At 38.4% G+C, this 21,588-nt stretch overlaps 1 protein-coding gene across 1 annotated transcript in view; it reads right to left on the minus strand.

The window, feature by feature from the left end:
• LOC124777146 (centrosomal protein of 162 kDa) overlaps positions 1-21,588 on the minus strand; it is a 197,929-nt gene that overhangs the window by 115,206 nt on the left and 61,135 nt on the right. The gene's annotated exons all lie outside the window — the stretch shown is intronic.

Raw genomic sequence — 21,588 nt, forward strand, 5'->3', positions numbered from 1 at the left:
CTGCTCTACCCTGTGCACTGTAATGAGCTCAGATGACCCTCAGAACACTGCACATAAAGTGGTCCAAATGTCGCTGCTCGAGCCTTTTTCACTCTTCGACAGCAGCCTTCTTGAGGTCATACGTGGACAAGGAGGGTTCCTGCAACAATGTACTATAGGCCCCAAGCACACTTAATTGAATCATGTCAACAGATACTAAGATAGCTTCCTGACTCCTCAAGGAAGGATGTTCACAAGTCTGGTTGTGCATTATCAACTCGGGAGACAAATGCACCGCTATAATGTAGACTGTAGTGCTGGACAATGGACTGGAGGATCAGACCCCAAACTCCACAGCCCTCACATTACACTGAATATGATGAGAGGCTTCTAACATATGTACCTCATACCAGCCAAAAACAGACACGCCTCCCAGCAGAACTCGTTGATCTTTATGCCTGAGCCCTGCATTGGTACATGGCAGTCTTCACATTATACTTCAGTGACTGTGAGGAGTCACACAAACCCTGTTGGTGAAGAGAATGTGACTCCATTCATCCAGGTTTCACCCAGGTAGTGACATAGCTCTCTCAGTTTCCTCAGCACTTCCGTTGCATTCTGCTCAGGGTACCCATGAGCCACAATTTATAGGTAGCATTTGTCAGCTGGTTTTGTTGATTGTGAACAACAGCTACATGGCGTACATTCCATGCTGTTTGTCTCATGACAACCTTAAAAGGTTAAAAAGATATTACTGTGGTGCACACCAATTCAGCAAGTAACTTCCCATACTAAGTACCCTTCTCACCAGAAACTGACAATGTGTGCACTGTCTAAGCTTGAAATGACATTGGTGAAAAAAGTCACATTGTCCTGTCCACAATTTGAACATAAGATATTCTACTGAAATACACTGAGACTGTTCCAGTACACAAATGGCTGTATGTTACTAATTTCCATAATCAAAGAAGGTATTGAGAACAGATATTTTAAAAAAATACAAACCGCACAAGTCATAACAGTGGTGTAAAAGATTCCACCAATTTCTGTCAAGTCACAACTGCAAGGCACCCAGTAAATGCCTCCCTTGCAAGGACATAAATTCACATTTCAAAGCCTCTGAAAAAGCTATGTATTTTTCATTACATCTCCCTGCCTCACTCTCTCTGCCACCCTTTATACTTACAGATGATTGTTAGCACAATGCGTCTCCAATCTATCAATCATTGCAACCATTGTTGTGAACGATGCACCTGAGCTGAACTCACTCAACTGACAGGCTTCCTGGGTTCAAGTACACATTGACCTAAGCACCAAGCAGGGATGGTGGTTATCGCTGAAACAACCAGTTTTTGATTATACACTTTTTTATCTTCAGCTTAATTTGACCGTTAAAACTGCACAAGATAACCAGCTGTGGAATGGTGAAACAATATCTGAAGAGGAGTAAGCTAACTTCAGAATTAACTGGTCTGTTTACATACTCCTATAATTGCAATCTGCTTTCTGTGCAAGTTGTAGATAACCTTTTGCTCCCTGTATTTTCTCTCTCCTCCCTGTAGAATTACAAAGTTTCTATTCCAGTCAACATTGTCAAAAGCTTTCTCTAAAGCTACAAATGCTGTAAATGCAAGTCGGCCTTTCTTTAATCTATCTTGTACGATAAGTTGTAGGCTCAGTGTTGCCTTGCATGTTCCTACAGTTCTTTGAAATGCAAACTGGTTGACTTTTATGAGTTTTCCCATTCTTTTGAAAACAATTCATGTCAGAATTTCGTAACTATCACTTATTAAACTAACAGATTGATAATACTGACACCTGTTGGTATCTGCCTTCTTTTGGAACTGGGATAATTAAATTCTTCTTGAACTCTGCCGGTATCTCACCCATGTCATATTCTGCACTCCGGGTGGAACAGTTTTGCCGTAGCTGGCTCTGACAAGGATCTCAATACTTCTGAGGGGGTGTCATCTAATGCAGGGGCCTTGTTTTAATTTAGTCTTTTTCAGTGTACTGTCAGATTCTTCTCACAGTATCGGATCTCCTATCCCCTTTACATTTCCCATTAGTAAGTATCTCAAATTTACTGCAGCTGATGCTTTGAGGAAATTTCAGATATATTGATACAAGACAAAATGACATCTTGAAAACTGCAGTGTACAGTGAGTGCTTTTTGCAGATATCGAGAGCTACCTGGACTACTTGTCAAGTGTGTACAGCCACTTGTGCAGCATCGAGGAGATCGGCCGCTCCAGTGAGGGCCGCCCCATCAAGTTGCTCAAGGTCTCCACTAGTGGGCGGTCCGTCAAGCCTGCTATCTGGATAGATGCAGGTGAGTTCCATGAATCTGTTCTTAAAGAACACTTGGTCGCTGTGCACTTCAGCTGTATGTACAAAGTGTATTTGTAAACGAATGGCCATTTCCTTGTATTTAAGAACTGTCACCTCAGTACAAAGTTGAACAAATGCAGCACCATCTACTGTCTTTTTATGACTCCACAGAGGTAATAATTTTCATTCTATAGTCATTTGACTGTGGTTCAAAACAATGGCTTTGAAAATCGTTTGCACCCTCGCCAGTGGCAAAGTGTGAGCGGCAACACAATGCAAAAGGACCTACAGCTGTTCAGATTCAACAGTAGTTGAGCCAATTTTATGAACTGATAGTAATGAGTGACTGAAAGGCTAGACAACAGTGTGGAGACTTTAAAAGTGGCCCTACTGATGTGTACAATGAAGAGCAAAGTGGCAGTCCTAGTAGTGTCAGAACGATGAAACTGCACAGCAAGTGGACCAAAAAGTGATCTTATGGAAGATTGGTGCCTTGGCTGATGAATTCCCTTATGTCACACACAGCATTATCCTAATGATTTGGCACAGACACACTCGGACATGGCAAATTGTGGGCAAACTGGATGCAAAACTGCTTACAGACCACCACAAAGAGCAAATAATTACAAGTGGATGAGGGTTTTTGGAGTTCTACCAACAAGATGGAGATTTTTTCCCCACACTGTTACAGGTGACAAGAAGTGAATATCCTATGCCAACACGGAATCAAAGCATCAGTCAAGGCAGCTGCACCATTCAATTTTGCCAGAATCAAGAAACACCATGCAAGATCCTTAGTTTTTCAGGGATGAGGGCATTCTTTTGGTTTCAAGGAAAATGGATCAACAGTTACAGCTAATGCATAATGCACCAGGCAAGGTGGTACAGTAGTTGGCATACTGGATTTACATTTGGGAGGATGACGGTTCAAACCTGCGTCCAGCCATCCTTATTTAGGTTTTCAGTGATTTCCCCAAATCGCTTCAGACACCTGCAGGGATGGTTCCTTTGAAAGTGCACGGCTTTCTTCCCCATCCTTCCCTAACCTGATGGGACCGATGTCCTCACTGTTTGGTTCCCTCCCCAAAATCAACCAACCTAACGCGTGATGCAAAACGCTCAGAAAATTTTGAGGTCTTCCAAAAATGACAGCACTGGGAACTGTCATCTGGACTGATCTGCCTTTACAATAATGTTCACGCACCATCACTATATATATCAGGGGTAAAAATCAGCATTTCGGACAGGAAATTTTTGATTACCTAATCGAATATATATAAAGCACATTATTGGAATGTGACACCACATATGTAAGTTAAGCAGAAAGCTTTCTTGTTCATAAGATAACTAGTATCAACTTCATTCATGTAAGATACATAACACGGTTTCCAACAGGACTGAAAGCTTCTGCCTCAAATTACTTCAGCATCAAGGAGGCATTAGTAGTGTTGTAAAATTCCCAGGAATTTAAAATTGAGGAAATATTCCCAAAATTCATAAATTCTTGGGAATTTATAATTAATTAGCAAGATAGCTCAAAAAATTGTTAATAGGCAAAAGCAGCAATTATATGGGCAAATCTTATATGGATCTGGACTTAACTTCTTTGTTAGAAATAAACACATTTTTTGGTTTTCATTGTTTTAAATATCAAAGAATTAGCCCTAGAACTGGCAAATGTCGACATTTATGACTCTTAAGTTTCCTAGAACTGCCAATGTCGAAATAATTAACCTTTAGAAAAACTGAGTTTATAATATTGATATGCCATCTAGTAACTAAAGTTACTAAAATACACAGGGAAGTTTGTTTATTCAATTTGTTAAGTTTTCCATCGGCATTAGAGGTATTTTAGGCTATAAAGTTTATTTTAAAGTCGTGAAAATTTTGTAAACATTTGTCATTGAAAATGACATTTCGGGGAAAAATTATGCAAATAAACTGGTTGAGATTTTTGGTTTACTTGAAAATATAAGTGATTTTATTGACATAGAACATGATAAAATATTAATTAACAATTCTAAAAGTGAAAGTGATTGAGATATTTTGGAAAATAAATTTATAAACCATAGTTCATCACATCTGAAGTAAAGGCCAAACGAAGATTAACCTTTCTTGGACACTTATACTGATTGGATGGAAACAGACTAACAAAACAAATACTACTATATTTCTGGAAGAAGAAATCGACAATAGCATGGATTACAGAAGTAAGGAAAGATCTAGAAAGAAACAACATCAAAGAATCATTAATAGCAGAAAGAAACCGTTTCAGAAATGAAATACTGAATTTGGAAGGCTTTCAAAGCAGAAGAAATTAAAAATCGGGAACAACATGAACAGAAGAAAAGAAGAGACTTCATGGAGAGAAAATGAGGAATACTGGCTAAATAGGAAACAACAACAAAGGAAGAAGAGGAACTAAAGTTGTTAACTTGATACTAGTTGGTTAATACGACTGTAAAAAAAAAACACCGCATGAAATAAGGAATCTTTGAATTCTGAAAGTGAAACACCTCTAGTCGTCCGTTTGGAAAAATTAAAAAATGCTAGAGATAATGGCTGATTGAGGGAAATATTTTGCAAGTTTAGGTTTCATTCAGAGAAATGTGGGGTTTCAAATTTGCCTAAAAATAGTAGGCCTAGCAAATATTTTAAATTATTTTCTCCACCAGACTTACGGTAAATGATGTTTTCCATGGAATTTGCAAGAAAATTAATGCGTGGAATAATAAACTTGGATTAAAATGTATGAATTTACTTAGTTAACCTAGTTTTAAGGTTCTTTAACTGTTAATAAGTGTTAAAACATTCAAAATCTAAAAATTTTCATAAATTCTCAATTTTTGGGAATCTTCCCGGGCCAAAGAAATATTCCTGGCAATATTCCCATTTTATAAGTTCACTCCCACTGGGAATATACCTGGCCCACATCACTAAGCATTAGACTTCTAATCTCTTTTTGGTCCAAAACCTTTATTCAGGCAAAATGGAGTATATTGTCCTTGATTCCACACTAAAAAGATATTTCCAGGTACATCACAATGAAATATTTTATGGTTATTACAGTTCATGTTATACATCAATTATAAAATTAATATTGTCATGTGAAAACACACGCCTTTTGTAGATCATATGCTTAACTATGAGGAGGTGATCCTACAGAAAGTGCCATAATATGCAGTCAGATCTTAACAAAATGTTGTACTGATGCAACAACAGGCTTTTAGTCTAAAGAAATGTAAAACTGTGGACATCACAAAACATGAAAATGCTTTAACTACATGATTAATGAGTCATTACGGATGTCAGTCAAGTCATAGAAATACATGGGAGTAATAATGTGCGGGGATATGAAGTAGCACAATCACATGAGGTCATGTCAGTTGTAGATAAAGCAAACGACAAACTTTGATTTCCTGTTATGATACAGGAGAATAGCACAGCATCTACAAAATATAATGCTTACAAAGCAAGAAGGGTGTTGTGATGGAGTGCTAACCCTTATTTTGTTGCTGGAAAACTTTACACAAAAATTGTTGGAAAATTTCGAAAGGGAAAAGTTTAACATTACACGAAAATCCATTTAGATAAATTCAATAATCAATTTTCAGGACGGAATCTGCAAGTGTATTTGTCAACCAATCACAAGAAGTTCCTAAGAAAGAAGTGGGGCAAGTGCCAATGACAAGTGCCACAAGAGACTTATAAGCATACTTCCTGCAGTCTGCCTTTAAGAAAAACGGAACTAAACCTTAACGTGGTGTACAATGAAAAGTATCCTATGCCAAGCACTGTGTTGTGATGTGCAGGATATAAAAATTCACGGGCCAAAATATTAGCCAGAGGCACACTAGTTGCTTTGGAGCTCTGTACGTAGAGTCCAGCTGGTACCAGGTAATGGTGTGAACCTCCATCATTGATGTAAGTCAGGGTGCTGAAGTGTTGTGTGTGTGTGTGTGTGTGTGTGTGTGTGTGTGTGTGTGTGTGTGTGTGTCTGTGTGTGTCAGATGAAACTTGTGGGCAAGGATATTTGAAATTAATTAAGCACTGAAATGAATTGACTGATGGTGATGAAATCAATCCTTTACAAGATCCTTTTCCCCCGTGCTGGTATTCCATGTGCTCCATGGGACAAGTTCTGTTGGTAGTGTTTGGAATTCACAGGTGCAAAACATCAGTGACAATGAAATTTGGTGATAAGGCCGAAGGTGTACTAAGATATCCTTAATGGTTGAGGCACCTGCTTGCTATAAGCAGGAACTCCAAGTCCAGGTCTGTCACAAATTTCATAATTATGTTCTGCAATGCACTATTATTATGAATTTTGTTTCCCTCTCTCTCCTGATGAGTTGCTTCATACAATTCTGCATCACTCAATGAGCTACCCTCAGTTTTTTTGAATGATTTTAGCACTGAAAGTATAAAACTGGTAAATACACACCAACTGTAAGCTTTTTGTCTTGAACAAATTGAAAAGTTTATTCAGTTTTTCCAAATCAATCTTTTGCTGCCCAACCAGTCATTTTCTTCAAATGCCTGAAAACTACATTCTATCATTCTACTGTGGATTTGTACTATTTCATTTTCCCTGTACTGGCTATTCGTAGTCTTGTAACTGACTTTCAGTCACATTTTCAAACTTGCTTTATTGAGTATTTCCATTAGTAGTTGGTGTTTCTCAGCACTAGAGGCAAACACTATAATGTTATTAGCAAAGTTGGTCCTGCTATGCTGCAATAGCGAAGTTCGATACAAACAGTCGTGCTTGGGACTCATAACAAAAACGATTAACAGGGGATACTGAGCTTATACAATGAAGGACAACAATAATGGCCACAGGTATGTTTGAATGAAGAGAGAGTGTCACTGAAATGTTGAAAAATCTTATTTGGCAGATGCTTGAAGGTAGATACCAATGATACTGCAAGAGCTAACTAATAAGTTTCAAGCAACAGTAGTAAGCAAGAGATTTTGGAATATATTGCTGTTCCCCATGTATCATTCATGTACGGATTGCAGAGACGAGATTGAAGTAATTACGGGGCAAGCATGGGGATTTAAGCAGTAAATATTCCCATGCTTTGTGTGTGAATAGAACAGGCAGAAATGCTAACCTGCAGTACAATGGAAAGTACCCTCAGTCTTGTACTTGACAGTAGTGTGCACAGTGACGATGTAGATTACGGTCATCAGACACATGCATCACGTCACTCCTGCAATTATTCTATTCCACTTGCCCACATCCCGCTAGGTGGCAGTCTCATCCTTTTCCTGCCTGTTCGAATGCAACAAATAACTTCTTTGGTCCAATCTAGCATCCATTTGACCTGCCAATCACTCTAAAAATGTGTGAGAGTTCTGCAATGACTATAAAGCCTGTAACGTAGCTGCCAGGAGATGGTAAGAGCTATCTTTTTGTGCTCCTTGCAGATGCCTATGCCTGACGGCAACTCCTTAATCTAGTTAAAAATTTGGTCTGATAGTATGCTCATATTTTGTTCACTATATGACAGTGCACACTTCAAAATCATCAACATATCATAGGCAGGTGTGCTACATCAATTAAGAAAACCGAAGTTACATATTTTTCCCCCCCCTTCTGTAGGTACATGTCTGAAGTCCAACAACACATTGAAATCCGCACACTGCAGAACAGTAGCACACAGCTACAGGTGTCAAAACAAAATGGCACAGCCCACTGATAAAGTGGAGTATCGCGTGGCAATTCATTTTCTGCAGCAGCGGAAATGTTGGTTGCAGCAGTGTCAGACCAGTCGAGATGACTATACAAGTCATCTGGAAATTCCACTGTGTCAGTGGGCTCCGTTATTTTGTTTTGGCACCTCTAGTGGTGTGTAAAGATTTTGGAGTGTGTGGATCTCAATGTGTAGTAGGGCTTCAGACATATACCTACAAATAAAAAAATTAATTCTTCTTCTTCTTCTTCTTGTCTCCCTCCTCCTTAATTAACACATTGGTCACAAAGTCCTTATCCAGTCTATACATCCTCAACCAATCATTTCTGTTCCTGAATTTCATGGCCTACTCTTCTTTTCTCAGGCCCACTGCCTCTGTATCCTTGTTGTTATCACTCTTCTATCCTGTCCACGGCCTTCCACTTGTGGCGAAGCAAGCTGAGATCTCTTGACTTCCCCTCTTGTTCTGCCATCCACCTCCTTAAATTCTTTTTATTTTCAATTTTGCCTAATTACCATTAATGTGCATGAGTATAATCTGCATTTTCATAAAAGAGAATGGTTGGCCATCAGTCTTAAAGAATATAGTACCAGTTCTAATTTTGTGCTTAGTTTTGTCTATGAAATTAATTTTCTAATTTATTTTGAACATTCGTAGTCAATAGCTTTTGTTATAGGGTGCAATCAGTAATTGTTTTGTGAGTCAGGTTCTATCGTTGACTTATAAACAAATATAAATTCTGTACTAATTTTACATTTGAAAGAAGAACTACTAGGATTCTTAAAGTATTTATTTGTGTCTATTCGAAAACATATTAGCAAAGCCAGCCCTTAATTAATTCCAAAATAATTGCCAGGTTTGTCAAAAGTATTGTTTGTATAACTATATCTGTTAATTTCATTATTTAAACAAATAATTTGGCCTAACCTTTGTGGTAGACGGAACAATTAAAAAGAAGGAAATTTTATATGTATTCAGTTAATTGAATGAGTTATGTTTTAATTGTAATTTCTGGAACTTAAACATGGAACAATGTATAGTTTCAGTGCCTATTGTGAGGGTATATAAAGGACCGATTTTTGGTCCCAAGACAGTCAGTTCATGGCCGATTTTCAGATGAGAAACCTGAATTTGTTAGATCAACAACAATGCATCAACTGAACAGTGGAATAAGTGTAACACAAATAGGCTGTGTGTTACATCAATTTATTTGAAAAATAGTGTCATACATACAGTATTATTCTGCGAGAACTGTGAACTGTGTGGTTAGGTTTTCACTGCTCTTAGATGTTCAACAGCAAACTATTGAAGCAGTATGCTGAATGTCTGCCTGAAACCTATTAATGAAGCTTATCCACATTTGCCAATACTGAACTGACCATTTAATTGTGTAATATTGCAGGGTTCTGAAACAGTGAAACTAAAGAACTGTGAAATGCAATTGTGCAACTGTCTGCTACATCATTTACAGTAATCAGTGTTGAATTTCCACCCTCCACTTGCCAGTCAGTATAAAAATGCAGTATGGCGACACTGAGGACTATCAACGATGAAATAAAGCAGGCAAACGTCACAATCTGCCCTTTTACCCTCTACAGACCCTGAGAACACTACTTGCAGTAGTCTTTCCTCTTCAATCCTAAATAGGCGTCCTGCCCGAATCAATCTTCTTTCCTTCATCCTTCAGTTCGTATCAGTTTCTGAGTATAGCTATCACAGTTCCTGGTTTTCAGTGTCCTCTAGTTCTCTCATTGGGTGTCCCTCTTCTGGGCAAGTATTTTCCCTGATATATTTCTCTCTTCATTTGCTTTCCTAAATCTAAATGTTGCAGCTTATATAGAGCTACTAGGAGACTTGCACTCTGGTATAGTCTGATTTTTAAAACTTTTTGAAAGTGCTCTTCTCCATAGCATGTCCCGTAACCCAAGACATGCCCTGTTTGCTGCTGCAAACTTTTCCTTGATCTCAATTTCCACTCTATTCTGTTTGGTAAAGATGCTTCCCAAAAATTAAAATACGTCTACTCTCTTAAACAAAGTCTGGATGCCCTGCTCATGAACATGCACTCTGTTTTCTCTTCATTAATTGTCAACATTATTTTCCCTGCAATATTTTTGTAAGAACTTGACACGAGTTGCAACTCCTTTTTGCTATCACTTATCAGAACATCATCATCCACATATGCACGCTGATTTATTGTGTTGTTATATAGTCTTATTCCGACCAGACTTAATTTTTGTTTTATGTATCTTTCCTAAAATTAAATTAAAAAGTATTGGAAATAATGTGTCTTCTCGTTTATAACCAGTTCTGACTTCAAATTGCTCTGACATTCCTGTAATAATATTTACCCTGCAATTAGTTTCCTCCAAACACATCTGTAAAATTAATTACATAATTTTATTTTCTTGAAGCAACAGTTAAAACTAACTGATTTCCCCTCACAGAAGTGTATTCCAGTCAGTATGACTATGGTCTGTTGATGGCATTGCAGGCCAACACGGTCGTGAGTGGATCGCACCAGCAGCCGCGACATTTGCACTGCTGCAGCTAGTGGAGTTTGGAGGTGAGCATGCCGACTTGCTGGCCGCCTTCGACTGGTTTGTGCTGCCTGTAGCCAACCCAGACGGTTACGAGTTCTCGCGCGCCGGTGACCGCCTGTGGCGGAAAACACGCAGCGGTGCCACCGCTGGGTCACGCTGCGCGGGTGTAGACCCCAACCGCAACTGGGACTTCCACTGGGGTGGCCCCGGCACTGGGGGGCGGCGAGGGTGGTCGGCCGCCTGCCGTGACGACTTTGCGGGGCCGCACGCCTTCTCAGAGCCCGAGACTCGTGCTGCTGCTGACCGCATGCTTGCACTCAATGGCTCGCTGGCGCTCTACCTCAGCCTGCACGCCTACTCGCAGATGTGGCTCATACCCTGGAGCTTCCAGGTGCGTCACTGCCCATTTGCTTCACACCCTGTGCCCCCCCCCCCCCCCCAAATTTGTCCAGTTAGGTAAATAGTTGTTTTATTGGTATGCCTGCTTTGAAGCTGACAAAAATCATTACTGTGATTATTGCACTGTTTTGTTTCAGTACTGCACTGTTGCTGATATAAAGACACATGTGATGTGAGTGGACGCAGTAACAGTGTTGAGGAATGATTAGGAGCATGCGGTGCATGAATGTCCACAGACAGGGAACACAAACACAACAAAGATGAGAAGCAATGCTTAGAGATCACTTTGCCAAGGCCCCACCTCATAAAGCAACCCTATTGCTTTTGTTTCAGGCAATCTCAAAGATATAAAACATTGTGGGAAGTAAAGAAAACATGTGAGAGGAAATGTGTGTCACTGTCACTCATTCAGCTGAGCAGTCCCCAACAAAATTTATTTGCAAAAAAGCAGCTGAACTTCAAGTACCACAAACAATAATGCACAACCACATTAAAAAAGATTTGAAAATCAAAGGATTTGGAATGATGTTTGTGAATGAATTATCCGATGATGATATGGAACAGGGAGTTTCAGCTTCCTGTGATTTTTTGACACAAATTCCAAATACAGTGTCTCACTCAACGAGTGGTATTTTCTGATGAATCTCCAATATAGTGCAGTTCACACAGGAGGAATGTAGTTTTCTGGTCTAAGGCCAATCCCCATTACAAGCAATAATTAAATTTGAGAGATAAAAAATCTACTCACCATGCGGCGGCAGAACACATACATAAAAGATGGTTGTAATTGGCAAGCTTTTGGCACCACTGACTCCGAAAGCCTGCCAATTACAACCATTTTTAATGGTGTTTTCTGCTGCCGCTTGGCGAGTAGATTTTTATCTATCCAATTTAATCATTTAGAAAATTGCTTTATGAAGACCATCACAAGATGTGGTTTTAGATCAGATAATATTTTGAAACTAAAAATTAGGACATGGACACATAAGTACACTGATTCTGGCATGTATAAAATAATTACAGGGTCTGTGACCAAAACTACTTTGGACCAGCAGGGTAACAGTGTAGCATATGCTGCCACTCTGTAGATGACATGAAGAGCAATATGCACATTTTTTATATTGCACTGGAAGATCAGTTACTCAGTTTATTAGATGAATTCAATATTCATAAACACTGGAAGAAACAACCTAAAATAATTGTCAATGAACAAGGTCAATATGTTCATAACCCACATTTTTCTCTGAATCTGCAACAGTCACTTCTTCATCTGATTCCTGCCCACAAGTGTAGCATCTTCACTTCCACATTTCTCTACTCTTAAGGGATATGACAGACCCTCTAGCACCTGCTGGTTAAGCATAGTTTCTATTACTTATCTTCTTCTCATACAGGGCAGTATTGTTCTCTATTTTATACACATCAGCTTCTCCTTGCATAACATTTTTTATATATTATAGTGACATTTTAGGCGAAGACTGCCTGTACGTCATCTCTTCACATATGCTGAAATGTTTGTTATATTACAACAACTTGTTTTGTTTATTATAGCAGATTTTAGCCAACTTATGTTTATATACCATCTTTTTTTAATGTTTTAATAATTTATTAGTATTTCTAATACTTTAAATCCAACTGTATCAGTTTTATAGTTAAGCTGTCACAACAATCCTTTTATTAAAATTGGCTCTGTATGCTGTGTGTGTGTGTGTGTGTGTGTGTGTGTGTGTGTGTGTGTGTGTGTGTGTGTGATTATGACACCTGGTGATGGTCACCAAGGGCACTACTGCCTGATATCGTAATTGCACCACGGTGTGATGTAAACACTTCTGCTAGTAGTTTCTGTGTAAAGTCCAAAGTACTGGCTGTCATATTATGGTTTTTATTTCTGGATGTGTTGGATGTATTTTGCATTTGACTTTAACTGACATTGCTGTATTGGTATAATTAATTTTTATTCCACAGACTTTTTGTATATTAAATTCAAGGAATTTTTATCTAGCCAATGTTTAACACCAATGCACAGATTGCAGCACTGGCTGGTATAATGCAATCTTATGTAGTTTACATTACACATTTGTTCATATTTATATTTTTCCATCACAAAAAACCGAAACTGATAATAAGTTGGTATGCATTTGCAATGAATCACCGCTTAAAGAGATTTAAATTAACATTCCCCAGAATGCTGTCTTTTCGTTGTACCAATGTTCCACCTTACAAAAAAGTTAAAAATATGCTAATAATTAAATTCTTATGATTAAGGCACCCTTTATTTAAAATCATCAATAATACTTAAAATAATTAACTCCGTGGTTTTGTGGCATATTTTTTCTGAATGTAGCTGTAATCAGGTCTTCTCCTCTTTTGACACTTCGGCTGCCAAATATCCAACCATCATCTGAGGGAGTCATAAAGCATTCCCTGCCTTATAAACATGCAGACCATAACAACATCTGTGTGGCTGCAGACTACAGTAACTGAAGAAATGCTTCTGTATGCCCCCTATGATGGATAGCAATGGTGATGAACTCTGTTTATATGCATTACACCACATTTACATGAGGTACTAATTGTGAGAGTTGACCACTCAAAGTGCTGGACTCCACAAGACAGCAAATTGAAGCTGTTGTTGAGATGGGATAGGTCCAGCAGGTGGCTTTCAATATCTCCTTTTGTGAGCAATTGACAGGATGCTGCTGCTGCTGCTGCTGATGATGATGATGATGTGGGTGCCAGAATTTGTAGCATGGCCCATCTAATGCAGTCTTCTGCTACTGGTGCTGCACCAGGCAACATATACTGCTTTTGAATGGTTAATGTTATCTTACCAGTATATGGAACTCAACATCAACATAGGATCTTATACACATCTGCCCTATGAAGAATGTGATTCTCTTTCGCATAACTGAGCAGTGGGGCCATCTAAAGTGGGGCGAAAGATGGCATTCAGTTTATGTTTGTTTCACAAGTAATCAATTTGAAATACAGACTCCTCACTCACACAAAGTTGGAGACCCACAGATTGAAACCTTACCTCATAAGAAAATTCAGTAATGCATTCCAGCATAAACAGAAGGTGACTGTCTCAGGTTAAGAGGCTGACAAGGAAAGGTTGCTTCTTAGTACACAAGAGACAGGAGAGAGTAATAAAATTAATTCAGTAAAATATATTCCCAAATTTGATTTTGCTAACTGACTTGAATAAATCTGTACAAAAAGGGCAGGCAATGTCATGAAGAAATTAATCTCTTTCTTCCTCCAAGCCAAAAATATCTCAACCCAAGAGATTTTTTCCATCTATTCACAGGATGAGAAGCCAGCTGATTACTATGACCTGTTTGTGCTGGCTGAGGAGGCAGCAGCAGCACTGAAGGCAGAGCGGGGAACTGAATACCTTATTGGCACAGCACCGGAGCTTATATACCCAACAACAGGTACAAAGATTTATTAAAAATATGGAACTAACACAGTGTCACACATACTGCAACCTGGAAACTAATTTATTTTTAGATATGACTGTGTAACACTTACAGATACATTCTATTAACTGCTAGGTTGGTCATTTTACACCTCTTTACAAGCCAGCTAGTCTTTCCTGTTAGTGAACCACAGAACAGCAAAAAACACAAGCTTCTTTGTGACCTCCTTGAGGGCGCTCTGCTTATGAGTCTTCTGTGAGATGGCTTATGAAATTTGTCTGTGTTGTAGTAATTATCTTTGAACACTTTCTGTAAGTGGCTCAGTTCTTTTGGTAGGTTTTCAGCATCTATAACGCCTTCAGTACAATGCACCAAAGTACTATAAACAGAAATGTGGCATGGTCCATGTAAACAGGTTTTTGGTAAACACTGCTGTTGAGACACTCATCAGCTTTTCAGTGGACAAGAACATAAGGAATAGCAAGGACCTGTTTGTCTTTGCCTCCATCATTTACTTAAGTGGTTATGGATGATGTTAATGCAGTCAAAGAACTCTCCTAGCATGTCACATCTGTGAGGCTAGACAACAAGTGTGCTGTTGAAGGAATGGTAAAAGCAACAAGACTTCACAGGAGCCATATCCAAGGTGACATCCTCAAAGTGTGAAAGATTCAATTCATCTGCTCTCTAAGTTTTTTTGCTGATGCTGTTGAGAATTTATTCAAGCACACTCCGACACTATCATATCTTTTTGTATGCTGGAGAACATTTCAACCAGATGCATGGCATTGTGATAGGACGCCTATTAGCTTCAATTATAGCCAATGTGATTATGGAGTACTCTGAGGACACCACTGAGCCATGGCTCCTGTGAAGCTTGGTTGCTTTTATTGTTACACTGACGACACATTTGTTGTCTGTCCCCTTGGATGAGAAAAGCTGGGAGAGTTTGTTGACAACATCAAGTTCATGATGAAGGTAGAGACAGATGGTGTCTTGCTGTTCCTTCAAAAGCAAAACAATATCTCAGCCACAGTGTTTACTGAAAACCCACCCACACAAACAGACCAGTGCCTGCACCCTATCGCCTACCATCACCCAGCTCTACTCTTTGTACCTTGGTGTATTGCACAGAATCTGTTTCAGATGCTGAAAATCTGCATAAGGAACTGACCCACTCATAGAATGTGTTGAAAGTAAACGGCTACAACAACCGACAAATTTCAAAAGCCATTTCACTGAAGGCTCATAAGCAGAAGGCCCTCTAGGATGAAACAAGAACTTGTGTTTTTGTCATTATGTGGCTTGGTAGCAGGAAAGATTAGCTGGCTGCTAAAGAGGTGTAAAATCGATTCAGTCTTGAGGCCTCCAACAAACATTCAACTACTCATGAGGCCTGTGAAAGATGTTGTAGGCTCAGAATGCCAAGGGTATACAAAGTACTGTGTGGGTAGTGACAGTTTTATAACAGACAGACTGCACACTCTATTTAACAACACCGCGTAGAATATGAGAAGTGTTTCTGCCTATGGTATCTTGAGAAATCAGCAGTAGCAGAACATGATCTGGAAACCGTACACAGAGTTGCATTCCACATGACTTCTATTATTAAACATATATATGTTCAGGGATATTTTCAAATGAAGTGATGGTGATAAAAGGTTGAAAACACTCTCAACAAAGATGGCAGTTTGCAACTAAGCACAGCTTGGGACCCAGTCATCAGAAGACTGAAACAGGTGAGGTGTTCTTACAATGAAAAAGCTACTTTCTGTGGTGCTGGCATGGGCATCAGTGATGTGACAGGCAGTAGTGTGGCTATTTAAGGAGGGAAAACACATGAAAGTCACCACTTGACGATGACCAATGAGTACTCAACCAAAAGCATGTGTGTTTTTAACTACTTAACACAGCTGGAAGCTTGAAAACATTTTGTTAGCATATATCACTCTAGAACCAAGCATCCATGCAGGATAATAGGTGGAAAAGCAGGGATGATAGGCTTCAGGCATGCAACAGGCCACCCAGTGGAGTGTCAGTCAGATTTCACAGGCAGACCACCATCTTTATTATTTATTTTATTTACACATCAAGTTCCGTAGGAACAAATTGAGGAGCAAATCTCCAAGGTCATGGAACGTGTCAGTACATGAAATTACAACATAAAAGTAAAAACAGATAAATATAAATGTTCATGAACCTGAAAAAAAGTCAGTCCAAAAGTTTAAGTAAACACTATCAGCAATACAAAAAGAATCAGCTTAATTTTTTCAAGGAACTACTCGACAGAATAGAAGGAGTGAGCCATGAGGAAACTCTTCAGTTTCGATTTGAAAGCACATGGATTACTGCTAAGATTTTTGAATTCGAGTGGCAGCTTATTGAAAATGGATGCAGCAGTATACTGCACACCTTTTTGCACAAGAGTTAAGGAAGTCCAATCCAAATGCAGATTTGATTTCTGCCGAGTATTAACCGAGTGAAAAGTGCTTATTCTTGGGAATAAACTAATATTGGTAACAAGAAATGACAATAAGGAATATACATATTGAGAGGCCAATGTCAAAATACCCAGACTCGTTTCTGAGCCAAAAATATCCTTGTAGAATGGGAAGAGTTACCCCAAAATATAATACCATATGACATAAGCAAATGAAAATAAGCAAAGTAGACTAATTTTCGTGTCGAAGTATCAATCACTTTTGATACTGTTCGAATAGTAAAAATGGCAGTATTAAGTCTTTGAACAAGATCCTAAACGTGGGCTTTCCACGACACCTAGAAATTTGAACTGTTCAGTTTCACTAATCATATGCCTGTTCTGTGAAATTAAAACGTCAGGTTTTGTTGAATTGTGTGATAGAAACTGTAAAAACTGAGTCTTACTGTGATTTAACGTTAGTTTATTTTCTAAAAGACATGAACTGAGGTCATGTACTGCACTATTTGAAACTGAGCCAATGTTGCACACAACATTCTTTACTACCAAGCTAGTGTCATCAGCAAACAGAAATATTTTAGTGTTACCCATAATACTAGAGGGCATATCATTTATATAAATAAGGAACAGGAGCGGCCCCAACACTGATCCCTGGGGCACCCCCCCCCCCCCCCCCCCCCCCCCTGACAGTACCCCACTCAGATCCCACATCACAGCCATTATCAACATTGTGAATAATGACTTTTTGCTGCCTGTTGCTTAAGTAAGCGGTGAACCAATTGTGAGCTACTCCCCGTATTCTGTAATGGTCCAACTAATGGAGCAATATTTTGTGATCAACACAATCAAATGCCTTAGTTAAATAAAAAAATACGACAAGTGTTCGAAACTTTTTGTTTAGCCCATTCAGTACATCACAGAGAAAAGAGAATATAGCATTTTCAGTTGCTAAATGACTTCTAAAGTCGAACTGTACATTTGATAGCAAATCGTATGATATAAAATGATCAATTATCCTTACATACCTGGCCTTTTCAATAACTTTTTCAAACACTGATGGCATAGAAATTGGTCTAAAATTACATTATCCCTTTCTCCCTTTTTATAAAGCAGTTCTACTACTGAGTACTTTAATCGCTCAGGAAACTGACCATTCCTAAATGAAAAATTACAAATATGGCTAAATACAGGGCTAACATGTGCAGCACAGTACTTTAATATTCTGGTAGACACTCCATCAAAACCATCTGAGTACTTTGTCTTCAGTGATTTAATTATTGACTCAATCTCCCTCTTGTCTGTATCACAGAGAAGTATTTCAGACATCAATCCCGGAAAGGCATTTGCCAAGAAAATTATATGATTGCCTGTAGATACTAAATTTTTATTTAATTCACCAGCAATGCTCAAAAAATGATTGTTGAATGCTGTGCATATATCTGATTTATCAGTAACAGAAATATTTTTACTATGAACTGACTTTATATCGCCGACGTTGTGGTGCTGACTAGTATTCCCTTCACTACTGACCGTACGGCTTTAACTTTAACCTGTGTATTGGCTATTCTATTTGCATACCACATACTCTTTGCCTTTCTAATAACATTTTAAGCACCTTACAATACTGTTTGTAATGGGCTACTGTAGCTTGATCGTGACTACTTCTAACATTTTGATATAATTTCCGCTTTGTTCTACATGATATCCTTAACCCACTAGTCAGCCACCCGGGCTGCCCATTACTGCTAGTACCCCGTTTAGAATATTCTAATGGAAAGCAACTCTCAAAGAGCATGAGAAATGTGTTATGGAAAGCACTGTATTTATCATCTATGTTATCAGCACTATAAACATCCTGCCACTCTTGTTCCTTGAACATTTTAAAAAACTATCTATTGCTGTTGGATTAACTTTCCTACATATTTTGTAATTAAGTATGACATTGGTTTGAGTACAAAAGCCTTTTAGTGTTAAAATTTGTGCATCATGGTCTGAAAGGCCATTCACACTTTTACTAACAGAATGACCATCTAGTAATGAAGAATGAATAAATATATTGTCTATGACTGTGCTACTGTTCCCCTGCAACCGAGTTGGAAAAAACACAGTTCGCATCAGACCATATGAATTTAGGAGATCTACCAACATCCTTTTTCTTGCACAATCATATACAAAATTAACATTGAAGTCACCACATATAACTACTTTCTGGTACTTCCTACAAAGTGAATCAAGAACCCTCTCTAGCTTGAGCAGAAATGCTCTGAAGTCAGAGTTAGGGGACCTATAAACAACAACAATTAGAAGTTTAATTTCACTAAATTCAACTAATGCTGCACAACTTTCAAATATCTGTTCGATGCATTGTCGTGATACGTCTATGGACTCAAATGGAGTACCGTTTAACATACAGAGCCACTCCCCACCCCGCAAGGAAGTCCTTGAGAAACAGCCAGCTAATCTGTAGCCTGGTAAAAGAAGCTTCTGAATTATCAAATTATTTAAGTGGTGCTCTGATACACCAATAATTTCGGAGTCAACATCTATTAGCAGTTCACTAATTTTATCTCTAATACCTCTTATGTTTTGATGACATATGCTAATTCCTTCTCTACTTGGAAACATTATATCCTCTGAAGGTGAGCCCTTAGTTAGAGGGACTTCCTCCTTTAAGCAGGTATACCTATCAGCTGACTTCAGCCTAAAAAAAGCTGCAGCTCTAACACCAACTACTACAGGAATTTTTCCATGAGTGACAGATCTACAGATCATTTTAATGGAAAACATCCTGGTCTATAAGAAATTCAATATCAACTGTTTATTATGAATGAACTGCCAAAATCTGTCCAGCTCATGACAAAATATCCATTCTATATGAATTAGGAATACATCACTTTTAAAGAGAAGAAATCATCAGATATGAAAGCAACTTCAGGCATTCCCCTGAGGAGTGTTATAGGGCCATTACTGTTACTAACATACTTGAATGATTTGATGGAAAACATTAGAACTGCACATAGAGAATATCAGTGACAGAAAATCATAGCAAAACAGATGAAAATATCAGTTATTGTTTAAATAAATGATGACACACAATCATTGGAAAAGTCACAAATATAAAATGTCGAGGAGAGAATTGAAGTGGATGACCGACCAGATAAAACAAATGGTAGGAAAGGTGGATAACAGGCTGTTTATCACTGGAAGAAAACTAAGATAATGATGATGATGATGAAGTAGAGGTGGAGGATGTGGTGGTCCAAAGAAAAGCAGTGTTGTTATGTAAATGTGAGAGCATTATGCAGATAGTTATCTAACTCCATTGCTTTATGCTACTTGAAATTAATTGTACTTTATGAAAAGGTTGCATGAACGTACATCCAAGAAAGGTTGTGGAATGTCTTACTTTCTGCCAAATACATCTCATAAGAAGACCATAATTGTAAAATCAGAGAAATCTGAGTGCAGAGGCTTACCGATAGCCATTATTCTCAAACACCATTTACGAATGAAAGTGCTCTACGCCACATGCCATACGGTGGCTAGCAAAGTTTGGATGTAGTGGCAGGGAAAGCTGCCAGACTTCGAAGTTTGACAATATTGTGAAAAGGATACCTTCCTACTCAATATGTAGTTGAGATGCTGAGTTGCAGACAGGCACAATAAAAAGACTACTAAACACTTGAGCTTTTGTCCAGAAGGCTTTCTTCTAACGCACACACACACACACACACACACACACACACACACACACAAGACCACTGTCTCTGGCTGTTGAGGCCAGTCTGTCTGGTCTCAGCAGCCAGAGACAGTGGTGTGTGTGTGTGTGTGTGTGTGTGTGTGTGTGTTGTCTATTTCAGAAGGCCTTCTGGCCAAAAGCTTAAGTGTTTAGTAGTCTTTTTGTTGTGCCTGTCTGTGACTCAACATCTCCAATACATTGTGATTAGTAATCTGTCCTTTTCATAACATTTGTCATTATTCTATCCTGGATTTTCCATTGTTAGACTTCAAAGCTTGTTCTTCATTAACTGTTTCCAATTGAATTCTCTGGATGGTATTATATGACCTGGATATTTGGAGGAGGGTTGCATGCAGGACACACAAGTTCACTGTTGCCCACCAAGTTTCTGGATTAAGCTGGAGAAGAGACATCAATGTGGAAGTTAAGTTACCTGTTTGCATTCTCTTGAGAGTTACTGATTGGGATATACTATCATCACATTTCTGCTGCTTTGCTGAAAGCTCAGTGAGAGAACACATCTACCGTTGTGCGGTCTAACAATTGGTTCCTCTGAAATTTTGTAGATGGACTTAAACTTTAATGCAGAATTAAAATCACAGCATTTTTTTTTATCTTTTGCAAAGATGAGGTTCTTTTAGATGCAAAAAACCTTATTACATTTCAGAAAAAAACTGGGGAGGAAGATAATTTTGATAAACTGGAGTCGCCCAACAATTTCTTACTGTTTAACACCGATAAACGAAAAATCATACTCGATATGTTTTTTATGTTGCCGTTTTACAATTATTCGATGTACTATTATTTCCATTTTTTTCTTTTAAATATGAGAAGACATATTCCACAGTGTTTCATTGATGCAGATTTCCTGCTAATTACAAATAAATTATTCACATCACATTTAATTCCTACAGTTTAAAGTACAGTGTGTCACTTCAATTTTTATTCACGGCCTCTGTTCTTGTCAAAAGTGTTCAAGTAATGTCTTAATAAATACATTACTTTTTTTGAATGTTCACAGGAAGTTCCGATGAC

The sequence above is a fragment of the Schistocerca piceifrons genome, chromosome 2 (genome assembly GCF_021461385.2).
Source record: "Schistocerca piceifrons isolate TAMUIC-IGC-003096 chromosome 2, iqSchPice1.1, whole genome shotgun sequence".
Taxonomy (NCBI): Eukaryota; Metazoa; Arthropoda; class Insecta; order Orthoptera; family Acrididae; genus Schistocerca; species Schistocerca piceifrons.